Below are 20,000 nucleotides of genomic sequence, written 5' to 3'. Positions count from 1 at the left end.
TTTTGAATCCCAGCCCAGATATAAACTGCCAACCTGACACCGGCAGGGTGATTCATCATTGTGTGTGCAGTCCCTTGGATAGACGTTAAACTGAAATTAGTCGATGGACATTGAATATCTCACGATACAGTTCATGAAGACTAGGCGAGCTATCGCTGGCAGCCTGAACAAATTCCAAATTCCTGCCCTAACTACTGCTGGGAAAGGGATGGCAAACTGCACGGAAAGAACCTTGCCAAGAAACTGCTTTGGCATCACCAATGCTCTAACAGAGTATGGTACATCAGAATCAAAAGTATAGTTTTTATTTTCATCCCAACTTGAATACTGCATTCACATCATTAAGGGTTCGATCCATCGAGTCACATCAACATATTCTAACCTCAGTTTAACACACTGGGCCAGATGAGTTGCATTACCAACATTAATGAGAAATACCTGCTCAGTCAAGTAAGACGTGCCATGCAAAATTAACAATACCGATTTCCATTGACCCAACCAGTACTTGACGTCTTAAAATACAGTCATGTGAACTCTCTTCTGACAAACATTGGTATATGTCGGTTGGATCAACACAAGCTTTTGTGGTTCAAGCCAAATGGGCCTAGTTTTGACAGGTGATCGAGGTAAGTACATTCCTGTGTTGGTTGGAAGCATTTTCATTTGGCCTTTTAAACTCTTGAGGGATTTACTTTGACTCTGGCACCTTTGTTAGCCTGAGAATGGCACGGATTTTGCCAAGTCAGGCATGTCACCCTTGAGCACACACACACACATACACACACACACACACACACACACACACACACACACACACACACACACACACACACACACACACACACACACACACACACACACACACACACACACACACACGTGTGCTGGCCTTTGCTTCCTAAACCATTACATTGTGCTTCTCTCGTAATAGGAATGGTCCCATGCTCTGTCCTTTTTCATGCACTCAAAAACACACCTTGTGAATGAAGCTTCACTAAATCTATCAAGATGCTTTGTCATGTAACTTTTTAATGCAATATATGCAATCTGTTCTGTTTACTGTCTTGTTTGTATGCCACACATGCATTCAATATACACAATAAGGAAAGGCAGCATGACGTGTTCAATGACACACATTCATATAAATCAGCGCATATTCAAAAATGAAGGCACCACCAGCTAGTATAGATACCCTGGCAGGCAAAGCTTAGGTCTGTCCTTCGATCACCAAATGGACTTCATCCAGGCATCATGTACAAAGGAATAATTACCCTCTCAGGGGTGAGGTGGGGGGACTAGAGCAATCACATGAATGAACAAGAAAAAGAGCGATCAGAGATTGCAGACCTTCACCAGGACTTGTTTTGTGTGGTGTGTGCTACCGAAACAGTCTCCTGGGCTATTGCGCACAATTCTGGACAGGTCATCACTCCAAGACAGGATACTCAAATGGCTCACTCATCCCAGGAAGCTGGGATTCATTTTGCCAACCTCAGAAGGATGACAGGCTGAGTCAACCCCACCTAGTATTAATTCAACAGAAAAGCAGGATTTGAACTCAGGACCCTGGGATCCCAAGCCCACCACCCTAACCATTAAGCCACCATACATCCAACACCAGGCATATCAAAAAGAGACAGACAGACCCAAATGCAATACCCTCTCCTTCTAGGGCATAATTAGAGCTGCACTCCTAGAGTGCAAAGTCTCGCCTTGCACATTCATTCTGAACAAAAATACCATCGTTAACTTAATACGCTGCTATTATGGCCCATATACCCATATCATCCATACGGGTATATGGTATATGATGTCACACAGTTTCTTGGCATAGATTATGAATGTCATAAATCTAATTATTCACTCACATTGGGTTACAGACCAGATATGTGAAGTTGCAGATGTTTGGGGAAGGAATTTCAATTCATCCAATAAGGACTGGAATACCACTTTGCCAATGATGTCATTGTTATCATTTTATATACCCCATGGGGAGGTGATGGCATTTTTGTCAAGTTTCAATTTCTTTTGTTGAGCGGTTTTGGAGAAAAGTGGTTTGTTGAGAAAATTGTCAAAATTATTTCCTTTGATCCAATATGGCTGCCATACCATGCAGCCTATGATGTCAGAGTCATCAAGAAAATATTATCCATGGAGGAGCCACCCGTGTTTAAGGTTTCACATCGATCAGACAAGCGGTTGTAGAGAAAAACATTTTTAAAGCACAAATATATACTAGTTGCAGGTGGAGAGAGACGCACGCACGAACGCGCACACACACACACACACACACACACACACACACACACACACACACACACACACACACACACACACACACACACACACACACACACACACACACACACACAGTCTCACACCCCTTCCGAAACTAAATACTGTACACAGTTTTTATCATTTCCATGCCTGCTGCATACTGTACTCGTATGTGGTGCCTTCGTTTCAGAATGCGGATTTTGTCCCAACTACAACCAGTTATTTTTGCAAAATCATAGTGTGGTTTGTTTTTCTTCAGAAATACAGCAATGGCATTCTAACTGAAGAGGTACATAGATTTAAGTAAAATACATTTATAGGACTATGATTGAACATTCTGATAACAGAACGTAGAAAATCAGAAAGATATACAACAACAAAATTGCAGCAGTTTCAATCAAGGAGCCCAAAACAGACAAAAAGTAGAAAAGCACTCGGTAGAGCGCATACCTCCATCATGTAATGTCTGATCCATGAGAACATGTCGAGCCCAAAACATGCTTGAAATATCATGCTATACAGTACTATATCGTTTTTGGTCCGATCTCTCAATGGTGAAGAATCACTTTAAAAATTAAATAACTCTCGTATCCAGATTCAGATCTTCACCAAAATCAAACAAATTCTTCCTTGTAACACACCCAACATGTCCACCAAGATTCATCCGGATCGGTCCACAACTGTTTTGGATATCGTGCTATGCATCATTTTTGGCCCAATCTCTCAATGGTGAAGAATCACTTTAAAAATTCTAGTCGTCGGATCCGGATCCAGAGCTTCACCAAAATCTGATCAGTTCATCCTTGTCACACACCCAGCCTGTCCACAAAATTTAATCTGGATCCGTCCACAACTTTTTGAGATATCCTGTACACAAACAAACAAACAAACACACCAAAAGAGGTGAAAACATAATCTCTTTCACCTTTGGTGGCAGAGGTAATTACAGAGTTCATAGAACACCTAACCTCACGCTGTCTTGAGAAACACGTTACATTAGTTATCCGTGCTTGTTAGTTTTTTCCTTTATAACGTCCTTAAAACAATGGTTCCTGTTTGGAATGATTTTCAAGTTTGTTTCACTGTCAGACAGGCAGACAGAGTAGAAAATCTATTTCATAACTCTCTGGGCATGCATGATCGGGACAAATTTGGAGGCAAAGTACTGAAAAACTACAGGTTCATTTCCCGATTCATGTTCAAAATATAATATTCAGTTGAAATTAAGTTGTTCCACGATCATAAAATGACGTTTTTAGATAGACAGACAGACAGACAGAGACAGAAGTGAACCAATTGCTTAACCCCGCTTTTCGCTTGGCATGCGCAGGATTAAAAAACAAACAAAAATATATCCACATCATTATAAGCTTTCCGACAATGTGAAGGTAATGGCTGACATCACTTACTTCAATGTCACCAAGCCTCAAACACCTCCACATCATTTACCCTCAAACACCTCAACTTCATTTAACCTCAGTCACAACCACATCATTTAACCCTTTATCACCTCCATTTCATTTAACCTCAAAAACCTCCACATCATTTACCCTTAATCACCTCCATTTCATTTAACCTCAAACACATCCACTAAATTTACTCTCAAACACCTCCACATCATTTACTCTCAAACACCTCCACATCATTTAACCTCAATCACCTCCACTTCGTTTAACCTCAATCACCTCCATATCGTTTATCATCAAGCACCTTCATTTCATTTATCCTCAAACACCTCCACATCATTTTACCTCAATCACCTCCATATCATTTATCCTCAAACACCTCCACATCATTTACCCTCAAACACCTCAACTTCATTTAACCTCAGTCACAACCACATCATTTACCCTCAAACACCTTCACAACATTTACCCTGAAACACCTCCACTTCATTTACCATCAAACACCTCCACTTCATTTACCCTGAAACACCTCCACTTCATTTACCCTGAAACACCTCCACTTCATTTACCCTGAAACACCTCCACATCATTTACCATCAAATACCTCCACTTCATTTACCCTCAAACACCTCCACTTCATTTACCATCAAACACCTCCACATCATTTAACCTCAATCACCTCCACTTCGTTTAACCTCAATCACCTCCATATCGTTTATCATCAAGCACCTTCATTTCATTTATCCTCAAACACCTCCACATCATTTTACCTCAATCACCTCCATATCATTTATCCTCAAACACCTCCACATCATTTACCCTCAAACACCTCAACTTCATTTAACCTCAGTCACAACCACATCATTTACCCTCAAACACCTTCACAACATTTACCCTGAAACACCTCCACTTCATTTACCATCAAACACCTCCACTTCATTTACCCTGAAACACCTCCACTTCATTTACCCTGAAACACCTCCACTTCATTTACCCTGAAACACCTCCACATCATTTACCATCAAATACCTCCACTTCATTTACCCTCAAACACCTCCACTTCATTTACCATCAAACACCTCCACTTCATTTACTGTCAAACACCTCCACTTCATTCACCATCAAACACCTCCACTTCATTTACCCTCAAACACCTCCACTTCATTTACCATCAAACACCTCCACTTCATTTACCATCAAACACCTCCACTTCATTTACCGTCAAACACCTCCACTTCATTTACCGTCAAACACCTCCACTTCATTTACCCTCAAACACCTCCACTTCATTTACCATCAAACACCTCCACTTCATTTACCATCAAACACCTCCACTTCATTTACCGTCAAACACCTCCACTTCATTTACCGTCAAACACCTCCACTTCATTTACCATCAAACACCTCCACTTCATTTACCGTCAAACACCTCCACTTCATTTACCGTCAAACACCTCCACTTCATTTACCATCAAACACCTCCACTTCATTTACCGTCAAACACCTCCACTTCATTTACCCTCAAACACCTCCACTTCATTTACCATCAAACACCTCCACTTCATTTACCGTCAAACACCTCCACTTCATTTACCCTCAAACACCTCCACTTCATTTACCATCAAACACCTCCACATCATTTAACCTCAATCACCTCCACTTCGTTTAACCTCAATCACCTCCATATCGTTTATCATCAAGCACCTTCATTTCATTTATCCTCAAACACCTCCACATCATTTTACCTCAATCACCTCCATATCATTTATCCTCAAACACCTCCACATCATTTACCCTCAAACACCTCAACTTCATTTAACCTCAGTCACAACCACATCATTTACCCTCAAACACCTTCACAACATTTACCCTGAAACACCTCCACTTCATTTACCATCAAACACCTCCACTTCATTTACCCTGAAACACCTCCACTTCATTTACCCTGAAACACCTCCACTTCATTTACCCTGAAACACCTCCACATCATTTACCATCAAATACCTTCACCTCACTTACCCTCAAACACCTCCACTTCATTTACCATCAAACACCTCCACTTCATTTACCGTCAAACACCTCCACTTCATTCACCATCAAACACCTCCACTTCATTTACCCTCAAACACCTCCACTTCATTTACCATCAAACACCTCCACTTCATTTACCATCAAACTCCTCCACTTCGTTTAGCGGCAAACACCTCCAATTCAGTTACCGTCAAGCACCTCCACTTCGTTTACCCGCAAACACCTCGACTTCATTTAGCATCAGACACCGGCACTTCATTTACCATCAAACACCTCCACTTCATTTACCATCAAACACCTCCACTTCATTTACCGTCAAACACCTCCACTTCATTTACCGTCAAACACCTCCACTTCATTTACCGTCAAACACCTCCACTTCATTTACCGTCAAACACCTCCACTTCATTTACCATCAAACACCTCCACTTCATTTACCGTCAAACACCTCCACTTCATTTACCCTCAAACACCTCCACTTCATTTACCATCAAACACCTCCACTTCATTTACCGTCAAACACCTCCACTTCATTTACCAACAAACACCTCCACTTCATTTACCCCCAATCACCTCCACTTCATTTACCAAACACCTCCACTTCATTTACCCCCAATCACCTCCACTTCATTTACTCTCAATCACCTCATCATTTCAAGATCACATGGATAAAATCATCTCATCACCTCGTCTGATAAGCCTGGTGTTGGTTCAGTGGCTAGGATGGCAGCTTGGGATCCAAGGGTCCTGAGTTCAAGCCTCGTTTCCAGCTGAATTACTTCACCAGGGGGTTGACTCAGCTTGCCGTCCTTCCGAGGTCGGCAAAATGAGTACCAGCTTGCTGGGGACGATCGAGTCATTCGAGTATCCTGCGTCGGAGTGGCGACCCATCCAGGATTGTACCCAATAGCCAAGGAAACTGCTTCGGCAGCACCGATGCTCTGTACAGAGTATGGTTCCGATGGATGGATGGATGGATCTCGTCCAATAAACAACTACCTGTTTTATGTTGTGTTCAACGTGACACAAAACATTTTTCTCCACATATTCACCCCTTTGGAAACCAAGACAGGTTTCCATTCAAAGGACAATATAACCCTGTCAGCTCATTGATAGCGCAAGGTTTTGTTATAATAGGTCACCCTAAACACCTTCGTGTTTTCCTTTCACTGTTGTCATGTAGGTGTCACCAGATTAACATCCTGTTGTTTGTTGTAAAGATAACACGATTTTTTACAGCCTCATTTTCTCAACAAGATACGTCATGGCGACATTGCACCTTCCACTTCTTACAGCAAGCAAGTCATTTCAGTCAACCATCTCCGGACCATCACCCAGGAAGACAAGCTTACCCTCAACCTGTAGGTCTCTGGAAAGAAGGTAAATCAAGGAACTGCAAAATGAAATCCCAAATACCATGTAAACACTTGTGTAGAAGCCTGATCCCGTTTCCAAGGATGTGTGCAATTATTTACGGAGCATGGCAACGCTTTCTGCAGCAGCAACATCAAATTTTATCACATCATGTCAGTACCCTGACCACCATTGTTCCAGCATCATTGTCTGAAGGCTCCTTTATGCATGTTTTTATCCACGATGAGGCTGTCTACCTCGACTCGCTGCGAGAAAAATAATCAGGCAGAATAATACTCATGTTTCACTTATAAATCAAACTTCCACGACAATATACATATTGTCACCCTCAAAACAAAAGTGCCTAAGACATTTTTTCCAGTTTTTGAGATTTTCTGCCGAAGTCATCTATATCCATGACGTAATCATAATAACGAGTAACAAGATTTGTGTTTCATTTAGCTTCCATTATCAACTCTGTGCACAAGAAATAGTGAATAAATATTCGTTGATGAAGAATTGCTGCAGTTTTTTGTGTTTTTGTCAAAACTGGAAAAAACTGACTTCGGCACTTTTGTTATGAGGGTAACGATATGCACATGTGCATTCAGATAACACTTCCCAGGGTGTTATATGGTACTCTTTTACACCGAGTGTTATGCTTTTATCTTTATATGTTAGTTTTGTTAATTCTGTAATTTACAACGAGTTGTTTTCCTGGTGTTACATAAACAGGGTGGTTCATCTTTGAGGAAGTCATCCATCAGTTGGAATGTCACATTCCCTTGGAGAAATAAACAACTCCATGGAATTTTTAAACGATATGTACATATATATATATATATATATATATATATATATATATATATATATATATATATATATATATATATATATATATATATATATAGTAGCCCGAAAGTTACTTTATCCCTGATAAATTTCTCGCACTTCCATCCGTCCCTTCCCCTCTGCCCTCGCCCCCTCGCCTGCTATGGTATGCGGAAACACAGACTCAGAAGAATGATGGAGCACATACAGATACAATGACAAATTAATTATTGTAAGTACTGTACAATAAAACCTGTCAATTAAAAGAGTTCAAGAACAATGCTTCACTGGGAAGAGTAAAGCGACTTTCAGGCCACCCTGTATATATCACACCAGTGTCCGAAGGAAGCGGTTCAGTTTGGCATTTTTAATATGAAATACGCAAAGCCTAGAAATGAATGAAACCCATTTGAATTACCCTTAATAACTGGTTATAATTACCCTCGAGAACCTTTTAGAATTACCATTTAGAATATTTTAGATTCACCCTTCAAAATCCTTCAGAATTTCCCTTTAGAACCCTTAGAAATGCCCTTGAGAACCTTTTAAAATCACCCTATAGAATTACCCTTTAGAATCTTTAAGAAATACACTTTAGAACCTTTTCGAACCTTTTGAAATCACCCTTTAGAATTACGCTTTGGAACCCTTAGAATTGCCTTTTAGAACCTTTTAGAATCACCCTTTAAAACCAGTCAGAATTATCCCTAAGAACCTTTTAAAATCACCCTTTAGAATTGCCCTTTAAAATCTTTAAGAAATACCCTTTTAGTGAGAGAGCTGGCTGAGCTTCATTCTCAAATTTGTGCCCAAAAGGTTTGTTGATCTCATTGGCCAGTGATGACCATCCGATTTATAAAAAGTGATTTCTTAAGTGCGGCTTTCTTGGGGTGAAGGATTATTTGATCCTTCAAGTAGACCCTTCTAGCCCTTCCAATCTAAACATCGCGCCCAAACTGCCCCTTCGGTATTTGGACACATAGTGTGAGATGTGTTTAAATTACATTTGTTAAGAAGTTTTAATCCCTGGGGTTAACGGATAAGAAAGGGCTAATTAAGGGTTCATTAAGAGTTCAATCTCAAATTGGCACCCAACACCCGTTCTGATATCATAAGATTGATTTACCCTTCCACCAACTAAATTCATCACTTAAGAACGATTTTTGTATGGGGTTTACAGATAAGAAGGGTCTTAAGGGTGCAAGGGTCTTCACATAGCCCTTGGAAAAATAATTTGATTGAGCTGACACCCATTCATTTACATGGGGGTCTATAGATAGTTACAAAAAACACAAATTACAACCATTTAAGAAACCATAGTGCCTGGGGTTAATGAATAAGAAAGGGCTAATTAAGGGTTCATTAAGGGTTCAATCTCAATTTGGCGCCCAACACCCGTTCTGATCTCATAAGATTGCTTCACCGACCCACTAACTAAATTAATCACTTAAGAACGATTTTTGTTTGGGGTTTACGGATAAGAAGGGTCTTAAGGGCACAAGGGTCTTCACATAGCCGGAGAAGGAAACACGAGAAGCAGAGGGCACATTGAGATCATGAAAAAAAAAAAGCGATGACGTGGGTGTAGTCTATGTTGATGCTATTGTGTATTGTAATATATGTAGCACGATGATCATCAAATGCAAGTGATATAAAGGCAAGATGAACACACAACATTCTCAGTGAAATCGATTTTATATACACTGATGGGCCATGTTGTGATGACCGGGGGACAATTCAACACATTGATGGTTGAAAAATGAACATGTTGTTCGTCTTTCGGCTGCTCCCGTTAGGGGTTGCCACAGCGGATCATCCGTTATGATCCGCATACTGATTTGGCATAGGTTTTACGCCGGATGCCCTTCCTGACGCAACCCTGGTCGCCTCTTACGACACAGGGATAAGGATTGGGTTTCACCATGATTCCGAGCTGCCCTCCACCCTCTCATTGCGCGGTCCAGTGCAGAGCTCCCGTCTTCAAGCGATCCTCCAACCCAAGCCTCCGAGTAGCCGGATTACAGGCGCACGCCACTACGCCCAGTGGTTGAAAAATGAACATAGCATCAGGAAATTGAAAGTGAAGAGGGTGACTATACGATGCACTGTCACTGTCATGATGAGTTTTATTAGGTTACTACAAAATATCGTCCCTGTGCTAACAGTCAGAGGGAGATGACATGACAATGCCATAAACACAGAAAGATATAAGAAATCTGTCGAATGTGCTCGAAGATGGGTCTACGTCTGGTACATGAACAGATGCATTTTTATGTCTGGTACACGAACAGATGCATTTTTTTTAACAAACTCCAGATGCGTGTCTCGACTCCACTTCTGAACTGTTCTCTGAATCAGAGCCAGCTATACGAATAATATGATAGGTTATCAAAAACGAAACGTGCTACATATCAGAGACTATAACGAATAAAAATTACTGACCATTACAAAATAAAAATAACTTTGAGGATCTCAGCCCACCGAAAGAGGCTTGACATTTCGGGTATTTTGGCTCATTCACCCTTCAGAATTATCACTATCATGATCATTCATCATCATCATCTTCATCATCATCACTTCTTGCTTCACCTTCAGATGATGAATCGATCATCAGATCATCCGTTCTGGATGGATCACCGTCAGCGTCCATTTCAACTGGTATTTCTGGAACAAGCACCTGGGGCAGTTGCTGTCAATCAAACCAGATGACTCGATAGTGACCATCAACGATTTCCCATCCCGCAGTTGGAGATTTCGGTATGGTAGCCAGGTGGGAACTGCCCCACATTGTAGCCACAAATCCAGTCCTTACACTATGTGACCGCAACTCAGCTGAGCAAGGTGGGATGCTGCTTCGATGCTCTTCAGTTTGTCGAACGGTCGCATGGAATTCGATTTGCGGTTATACGTGCGATTGACAACATCGAATCGGTAGTTGTTCAGCGTCGTGGTCTTTTTCGCACCGTACATGAGGCAGACGAACTCCTCGAGGATAGCAAACATTTTATCGTCCGCTCTTTGTAGCTGAGGGATGAAAAACCCCGAATGAACTTGTCGTGGGCACACATTATATCACACGGCCGTTTCTTCCCTTTCCTTGCGAATGCTGATGTGTAGTCACATCCCGTGAATGCATGCAGGCCAGGCAGAGCTGCGAACACATCCAGACCGATTTGCGCTGCTACATTAGTAACGTTCACGTAGTGTCGATTATCCTTACCAGACGTCACAACTTCCATCCAAATTGTACATGTAAATCGATGAACATGGTGAAGGAGAATCACCAGTATGTCGGTGTCAAAGGCACGTACTACAATGTCGCCATCTTGACAATCAAGGTCAGCCACTGTCAAATGGAAGCACAATCTCGTGTCTGCCTCTGGGTGATTACAGAACAGATCTTGAATTAATTCTTTCTGCACTCCACCATTCACAACAGAATACTTGGCACATTTACCGTTGACACCGAGGAAAACGATTCTTCCTTCCAGAATGTGTCGGTACTGCTCCCCAGCCCATTCATCCATCATGAATTCTGGTAGACCTCTCTTGAAGGAACTTGATTTCAGAGCTTTCTCAATGTTCTTTGGTCTTATCTGGTCCGGGCCACTGATAACATAACGTTGCTCTTCGGCTCCTCGTCTTTCCCGTTCGCAGTCCTTGATAGAAGTTTCCTCGTAAGTGTCAAACGCTATGTCTATACATTTTGACAAGTGAGATAAGGCCGCAACGAGGATACTCCGTGACAGACCACCGTAAGTCGGGGTAGGTTTGTTGGTAGGCAGTGTAGGAGAAAATTTCCATCTTTCAGATGTACCTTCACATCAGTCGGATGGCCGTGATCAGGTACTGTTTTCTCCAGCTTGTCGAAAAGGGCGCTCTTTGCTGTATGCACCATTGAACCATCGCGCTTACACATAGACAGCGGCACAGGTGTGAGTGGAAATGTGGAGGAATTTGAGGTCCACTTCGGCCTTAGCCGCGATGAAGGCTAGTCTTCCGAGTAACTGGCTTGTACATTTCAGTTCTGCCTCCTTTGAGTTCTGTGGGGCACGTCAGTTGGTTACGCACTGTTTCGCGAATGTCAAAAGTTTGTTGCGGGTAATAGGTCGCTCAAAGCGTGTCGGATCATCAAGGCATTCGCGAACGAATTTCTCATGCATCCTACGACCTTCCTGCGGCACACTGAGCAGAGAATTATTAATGGCAACGGGGACACTCTTCTCTGCTGATATTGATTAGTGGCGCATCATTATCGATGGCGAATGGATTTAGCGACGAGACAATGCTTGAAGTGATTCGCTTGAGATCCCCGTTGTCGCGTTTGATTATCGATGGACTGAGTTGCATTTGAGTGCCGCTATGATGTACCAGTCCGGCCATAGCTAAGGCCTCACTTGAAATTGCTGCACGACTGCCCTTCGTGACATTCCAACGAACACGCGCAGTGTAGTTGTTTGTGACCGATATGAATCCAGTCATCCTCGATGCTGCATCTGCATTAACTGTCTGTTCTAATGTGAGGTCAACTGGAAGGCGTGCAAACTCGTTATTGGTCCTTCTAACCGAGAACGCTCCAGCGTTCAGTATGTTGGTCAATCCTGGATGCGTAATTTCTATATTGATGAGATCCAAACGGTATTTGGCCATCCATCTCGCGTAGTTCTGCCGGTTCATGGCGAAAAACAAATCAGTCAGCTCAATGAGTGCCATGGTGAATAGCTCAACATCATTTTCACGGCATGCGTGGTCAACGATACGGTAGAGTTCGACAAGCTTCACATACATCATCCAGAACTGAGGTGTTGGTCCCTGAGTGCCCTCAAGAGTTTGGTTCGTATATTCATCATATGCCCTATAGACATCAAGAAACGGTGATACACCGGCGAAGTTCATATAAACTTTAAGCATATACCGGATGAGTAGAGGATTTCTCAGTTTGCGAATCATCTCATTGACAAGGTCGGCCCGGAAAATGCTACCTGTACTGGTAGAAGTGGATCTCGAAAAAGTGAAAATTTTTAACCCTGTCCCACAAATTTATATTTTCTCATCTATTTCCTAATTTATATCTACGCCTCCGGAGCATATTCTACGTTCATTAAACGGTTGTCGATGAAGACAACGCAATGGAACCAGGCATTCGGAATGTGGTTGTAATTTGTATTCCAGATGCTATTGGAAGACCCTTGCGGCCTTAAGACCCTTCTTATCCGTAAACCCCAGAGAAAAATCGTTCTTAAGTGATGAATTTAGTGAGTGGGTGGGTGAAGCAATCTTATGAGATCAGAACGAGTGTTGGGCGCCAAATTGAGATTAAACCATTCTTATTCATTAACCCCAGGCACTATAGTTTCTTAAATGGTTGTAATTTGTGTTTTTTGTAACTATCTATAGACACCCGTCATGTAAATGAATGGGCATCAGCTCAATCAAATTATTTTTCCAAGGGCTATGTGAAGACCCTTGCACCCTTAAGACCCTTCTTATCCATAAACCCCAGACAAAAATCGTTCTTAAGTGATGAATTTGGTTGGTGGATGGGTAAAGCAATCTTATGAGGTCAGAACGGGTGTGAGGGGCCAATTTGAGATTGAACTCTTAATGAAACCTTAATTAGCCCTTTCTTATCCGTTAACTCCAGGGATTAAAACTTCTTAACAAATGTAATTAAAACATCTCACACTATGTGTCCAAATACTGAAGGGGCAGTTTGGGCGCGATGTTTAGATTGGAAGGGCTAGAAGGGTCTACTTGAAGGATCAAATAATCCTTCACCCCAAGAAAGCCGCACTTAAGATATCACTTTTTATAAATCGGATATCACTGGCCAATGAGATCAATAAACCTTTTGGGCACAAATTTGAGAATGAAGCTCAGCCAGCTCTCTAACTAATTAGAACATTTTCAAATAACCCTTTCGAACCCCCCAGAATTGGCTTTTAGAACCATTGAGAATGATCCTTTAGAATTACTTGAAAGAACCTTTTAGAATTACCCTTTGGAACCCCTTAGAATCACTCTTATAAGCCTGGTGTTGGCTTCATGGTTCAGGGTGGCTGACTTGGGTGGGTCCTGGCTTAGGGTCCTGAGTTTGAGCCCTGTTTACCGCTGAATTAATATCAGGTGGGGTTGACTCAGCCCGTCCTCCTTCCGAGGTTGGCAAAACGAGTAATAGTGTATTGGTATTGGGGAATAGCATCAGCAGTATAGTTGTGCCCCAACAAAATGACAGCGATCAAGCAGCCAAGCTGCCATTTGCAAGAAGAAGAAGAAAAATCACCCTATGGAATTACTCTTTAGAACCTTTTAGAATCACCCTTTAATACCTCGAAGAATTACCCTTTAGAACATTTAGAATTACATTTAGAATTACCCAAGAAAATACTCTTTGGAACATTTTAGAATTACACTTCAGAATTTGCACTTTAGAATTACCTTTCAGAACCCTTTAGAACCCATCAGAATCATTCTTTATAACCCACTATAATTATCCTTTATAGCCCTCGAGATTTACATTTTAGAACCCTTTATAATTCAACACGGTGGGTGAGAAAGGTTCTTCTTCATTTTTATGGACAGATGGGCAGACCAACAACCAAATATTGAAGTGGCTTCACCACTTAAAAATAATCTGAAGTGGCTGAACAGATCGAGGCAAAACTTTACACGTATGACCGCCTATTCATGAGAAACAAAAGGTTCACACATATGACGTCATAGGTCACATGGTGGCAGCCATATTGGATTTACTCAAAAACCCATAAAAACCTTCTTCTTCAGAATGGCTGGACAGATCGAGGGGAAAGTTCACACAAATGCTCCCCAAGCCTTGGGTGTACAAGTTTGTTTAGTAATATAGGTCACAGGCCAGAGGTATTATTTTCATTGATAGGTCACATGCTTTGGCAGCCATATTGGATTAAAGAAAAATATTAAATATTTTCACTGGAACCGCTTAATCAATTGACATGAAACTTCACAATTATGATCTAGTGGTGACGTGGAATACATGTTTTAAATTTCAACTTGATCAGATACATGATCTGGCAGCCAGAAGTATTGAATTTTTTTTTATCTGGTTTCCTTTTGTTTTTTGGTTTTTAATTAAATTTAATTTTTTTAATCAGGTTCACTTGGCAGTGCCTGGATGGGTTTGAGGGAAGAGGAATAGCAGCTGAAACGTGAATCCTATCCATCCAGGTTCCTTCTGATGACTTCATCTTTGCTTTTTGCTTGTTCAGGTTCCTTCTGATGACTCCAATGTAGGACTGTACCTATTTGGTCTTCCATTTGATTTGAATTGAATTTATTTTAATCCCATTCTAAATTCAATTGAATAATAATTATAATAAACGTCATGGGTCAGGATTAGGTGTCCAATCAAAGTGGGGTTGCATCAAAGAGGGACGTCTTCGTACCTGGTCATCACTGCCAACAGTTATAAAGTGACAGTTATAGTAATGTCTCTTATTAATTACATAACACACCAGTACACAAACACAACACAAAACAAGTCCTAGTGAGGGTCTGCAATCTGATTTGCAATCTCAAATTACCTCTACCACCAAAGGTGTGCAGAGGTTATGTTTTCATCTCTGTCTGTCTGCCTGTGAACAGGATATCTCAAAAAGTTAGACAGATTCGGACGAAGCTTGGTGTATCGGTTGGGTGTGTGACATGGAAGAACTGATTCAATTTTGGTGAAGGTCCAGATGTGGATCCGTATAAGAAAATTTTTGTAAATTTTCTAAGTGATTCATCATGATTGAGAGATGGGACAAAAACTGATATAGAGCATCATATTTCAAAAAGTTGTGGATGAGTTGATTAGGTGACGAGAACAGGCTGATTAGATTTTGGTTCAGGTCCGGATCCGGATAGTGGGATATAAAATGTAAACTGTTCAGCCTGATGGAGGTATGAGCTCTCCTGAGTGCCGTTCTAGGACACATCACTCAAAGAAGACAAAAATCAAATTGAAGGTAAAAGTAATCCTTCCTGAATTGCTACACATCACACCTCCATTCAGTAACATACATATCAATGGCCTTTCCTTTTCTTTCAAGCTTCTGGGTCTCACTATCTGCCATGACCTTTCCTGGGAAAGTCACATTTCCAACCTCGCCTCAAAAGCCAGTCGCCGACTGGGAATCCTCCGTCGTGCAAAGTCCTTCCTCGGCCCTCTTGAGCTCCTGACCACTTACAAAGCTTTTGTCCGTAGCCTGATGGAGTACTGCTCTCCCCTCTGGGCTGGTGCTCCTGCCTCCCACCTTTCTCGGCTTCACGCTGTCGAAACCAGGGCATTTAAGATCATCGGCATCTCCCGCAATGAAGTTGAGTCTTTGGGCCTCTCACTCAATCACCGCAGGTTGGTCGGTGGTCTTTCTGTCTTCTCCCGACTCCTCTCCAGCCTTGCCCCCCCCTGCTCTCTCTGCGATTTGTCCCCACCGCATTTCCACAGGGCGCTCAAGGTCCGCCAACAACCCCCTTCTGGTAAAACTACCAAAATCACGAATCACTGCTCATCTTCACTGTTTCATTCCTCTTTTTTCCCGCCTTTGGAATAAACTTCCTCACTCTATTCTTTCCCATTCTTCCCTCCAGGCTTTTAAAACAGCTGTTCACCACCACCTCTTATCTTCCCCCATCCAAATCCTCGATCTTTTCTACCCCCGATAATCCATCCAAGCCCACTTCCTTCAATTCCACTGCTTTCCTTCCTGAAAGTCCCTGTAATGTCCATCTTCTCTTCGCCATGTTCCCCATCCCATCCCCATCCCTCTCCCTTCCACAGTTCACCTAATGTGTCTGTTCCCCACTGTTTTGTCCCTTCCACTCCCGCCCCTCTTGTCTCATGCCCCCTTGCTGTGAGTTGTGTGTTAGCTCTCATACGAGCCTCGACAAGGTATACAAAAAAAAAAGGGAAAATTAATTTTGGGGATAACATTTGACACTCGATTACCACATGACCCCATAATGCGTTGTCTGATTTGTATAAAATTATCAAAAGATATACATAACTTCAAAGAAAAAAAAAGTCATGAAACAGCATTTGACAATTTCCAGGGCTTGTGGAGAAATTTCGAAACCTCTACAAGAAGGGTGGGGGGGGGTCTTTTACTCCCTCCTACAGCTTGAATTTAAGGGATATGGTGGAGAGTGTTAAGAATTTTAGCTGAAGGAACTCTTAGAAATGATGTGCTTCATTTGGGGCTCTTAAAAATAAATCAAGTTATTAGTGAAAGTCTTGATGGTATAATGCACAAGAGAAGCAGGCATGTTAATGCTTTCAATACGACTCTCCCCCAAAGAGTTGGGAATCCAGAATCACATCTGTCTCTTATGGAATAACAATCTGTCAACACTACTCACATCTCCCACAATAAAGCCAAACCATAATACCTGTTGCAATCATATCGCAGACAGGTTGATGGCCTCTGTTTTCTTTGACCACCTCTCCATTGGTCTAGCTAGCGAGAGAAACCGACAAGTTAATGCGACTCGTTCTGCAGCTGAGATGGCGGCCCTGAATGTCGTGTTTCTCTCGCAATCCAAGTACTGACACGCAACACGAGCTCATTAAAAAGTATTTGCCAAATACCTTCCTTGTTCCTGCTGTTGTACAATAATAATAAATAATGGAACCATTTGAAAATTAATAATCGATTAAGTGGTTGGAAAGCCGATAATCGATTCAGTTGCAACAAAACTTTGTGTCCGTTGAATAATAAAAATGGCTGCTGGAAAAGCACTTTATTTCCATGATTGCAGAAGAAGAAGAAGCAGAAATGAGACGAATGTCACAACACCTTCCGAGGAGGAGAGAGGGTATATACTAGTAAATATAAATATGAGTTCCCTTATCTTCTACAGCAAATTCCACGAGCAAGTTCGTTGAATACTCCTTGAGCCGGCCTTCTCCCCAACTGTGACTTTACCCACAGCGCTTATTTCTCTTGGCACGAGCCGGCGACGTACCAGCACTATTGCAGAAGCAGCAGTGCTCAGACCTTTCACTCTTCTCATCCTCTCCCAGCATTTCTTCTTCATCACCATTTTGTTTCACAAAAATGGTGTTGTTGGCATTTTCTTAGTGTGCGGCAGTCTATGACAAAATATCTTAGTGTGCGGACAAAATTGCAGTACATTAGTTGCCGCCGACCTTCTTTTGTCGTGTCGGCAATGGGTTGGCTCGTGTGTGGTGGCCTGCAGCCTGAGATAACTGTAAATATAGTGTGATTTTTTCAGAATCAGTACATCTTCAAACTGAGTGGATTATCAGCTGCACACATGAGGTCATTTAATTGACCATAACTTGGCCTGTTGAGAACAGAACTTCTCAAAAGTAAGGGTCACATTGTAGGAATACCTGCTGTAGCCAGCAGAGTTCATGTTATCCTGGGTGCACATATCCTTGCATGCACACCACACATGCATATGTATGCACACCGAAAAGCAAGAACGCCTTTTCATTGCTAATGAAGCTGGAGTCCCAACAATGTTAGTGCCTGCACAAACAGAACGGTTGCACAATGGAAGGAATGGTAATTTCTGGTCTCAAAAACGGTGTCAGCTATGGGAGATTACCAGCCAACCACAGCCCCACCCACCATTATTGGTGAGCAGAAATAATGGGGAGCCTGTGGGGAGGGGACATCCCACAGGGAAGGGGGTGTGTGGGAAGGAGAAGACGATCTGGGAATACACGCACACACACACACACACACACACATACACACACACACACCTGTGGTTTCTCCAGCCAAATATATTCAAACGACTCATTTTTGGAATGTAAAACAAGAGAGAGTCACTCCTTGGAGTAAAGTGACAATGCCACACTACTCATCCATTATCAGCACCCATTTTGAATTGTCCCAATCAATCAGGTGTTGCCTAATTGTAGAAACAAGTTGAACCTTTATCCCATCCAAACGGTCACCCATTTAACAGGACAGTGGTCGGGCTGTTTTAACTGTGAAAGGGTTCTACATATGTTGTGTAAGAATAGGTGAGATCATTTCATCGATTTGGACAGTTGCTTTCTTGTTTAGAGCAATTGCAGGTGCTGCCTGGCTGTTGGAGGAGAGCTCCACAGGAAAATAATGGCAAAATCTGGGCATTATGAACAGACTCATAATTTAATTTTCATGTATGTGCACATTTTGGTAAAACTGCATGCAAGCCAGTTCGTCATAAACATTTGGATGCATTGACCTAAAATAAAATAGAAAACAATCAGAAAATAGGAAGTCAATACCTGCATAACTGGAGAAGGCTTAGAAAGGCACGGAAACTCACACAGTCAAGCCAAACAGTCCAGTCATGGCAGTTCGAGTGTGCAGGAATTAGCAGAGCATGCTGACAGGAGCACTCGAGATGAAGCCTGCACCAAACGCACGGAGGGCTTTGATTGTGATGCATGAAAAGGGCTCGAGTGATTAGAAGACAATTGTCTGATCGTTCGGAGGAATGAATTAGCTAATTTAGGGCAGCACCACCACTCTTTTCTGTATTGTGCTGTGCAGAATGAGGCTGTTGTCTTTGAAATGGCAAGACACGGCACAATTACAAAAAGCTTTTGGGGGTTGATTTGTATTCCTGGATGACATGCCGCAGATACAGTCCATTGTCCAGGATCCCACAAGCATCGTAGAGCTCAGATTCCATTGATCTTACCTGCCTGCAGGTAAATTCCTTTAAGAACAAAAACAACCATTTTCAAGCTTCGTTGGAGGTGAAATGAGACCGAAGTTTAGCCTTTGGCAATGGTGGACAACTGTGGAATATGAACGGAGGATCCGTTACTTGGAGAAAGATGGCTCAGATGGTGAGGGGTGGGTGGTTGGTGGATCGGTAAAGAAAGTTTGTGAAGAGGTTTTGATAAAAACAAAAATTATACAGCCACATTGCATAACCTTAATGAGTCAACAAAGAACAATATATTATGATCAATATATCTACCACGAGACTTCATCAGAAATGCCTAAAACCTTTGGTGCAGTCTCATTAAGTTATCAAAGCCAGCTTCCATTTTCAGTAGTACACACAAGACCTTACCAAGAGGTGGTTATAGGAATGGGGGACATGAAGGGACTG

General features: G+C 42.0%; 1 protein-coding gene across 5 annotated transcripts in view; it reads right to left on the bottom strand.

Annotated features, from left to right (window-relative positions):
• LOC147015001 (protocadherin-10-like) overlaps window positions 1–20,000 on the bottom strand; it is a 592,231-nt gene that overhangs the window by 571,296 nt on the left and 935 nt on the right. For 4 of the 5 annotated variants that reach the window (XM_085849272.1, XM_085849275.1, XM_085849281.1 and 1 more), the window contains exon 2: window positions 19,162–19,287. The gene's annotated coding sequence lies outside the window, so the exon portion shown is untranslated. Of the gene's footprint in view, window positions 1–19,161; window positions 19,288–19,580; window positions 19,681–20,000 lie in introns of all 5 variants that reach the window. The other variant, XM_085849273.1, reaches the window with a different exon arrangement.

This window comes from Eptatretus burgeri, chromosome 12, assembly GCF_056783735.1.
Source record: "Eptatretus burgeri isolate ZD-2024b chromosome 12, Ebu_testis_v1, whole genome shotgun sequence".
NCBI lineage: Eukaryota > Metazoa > Chordata > Myxini > Myxiniformes > Myxinidae > Eptatretus > Eptatretus burgeri.
This window is presented reverse-complemented; position numbering and strand designations above follow the sequence as displayed.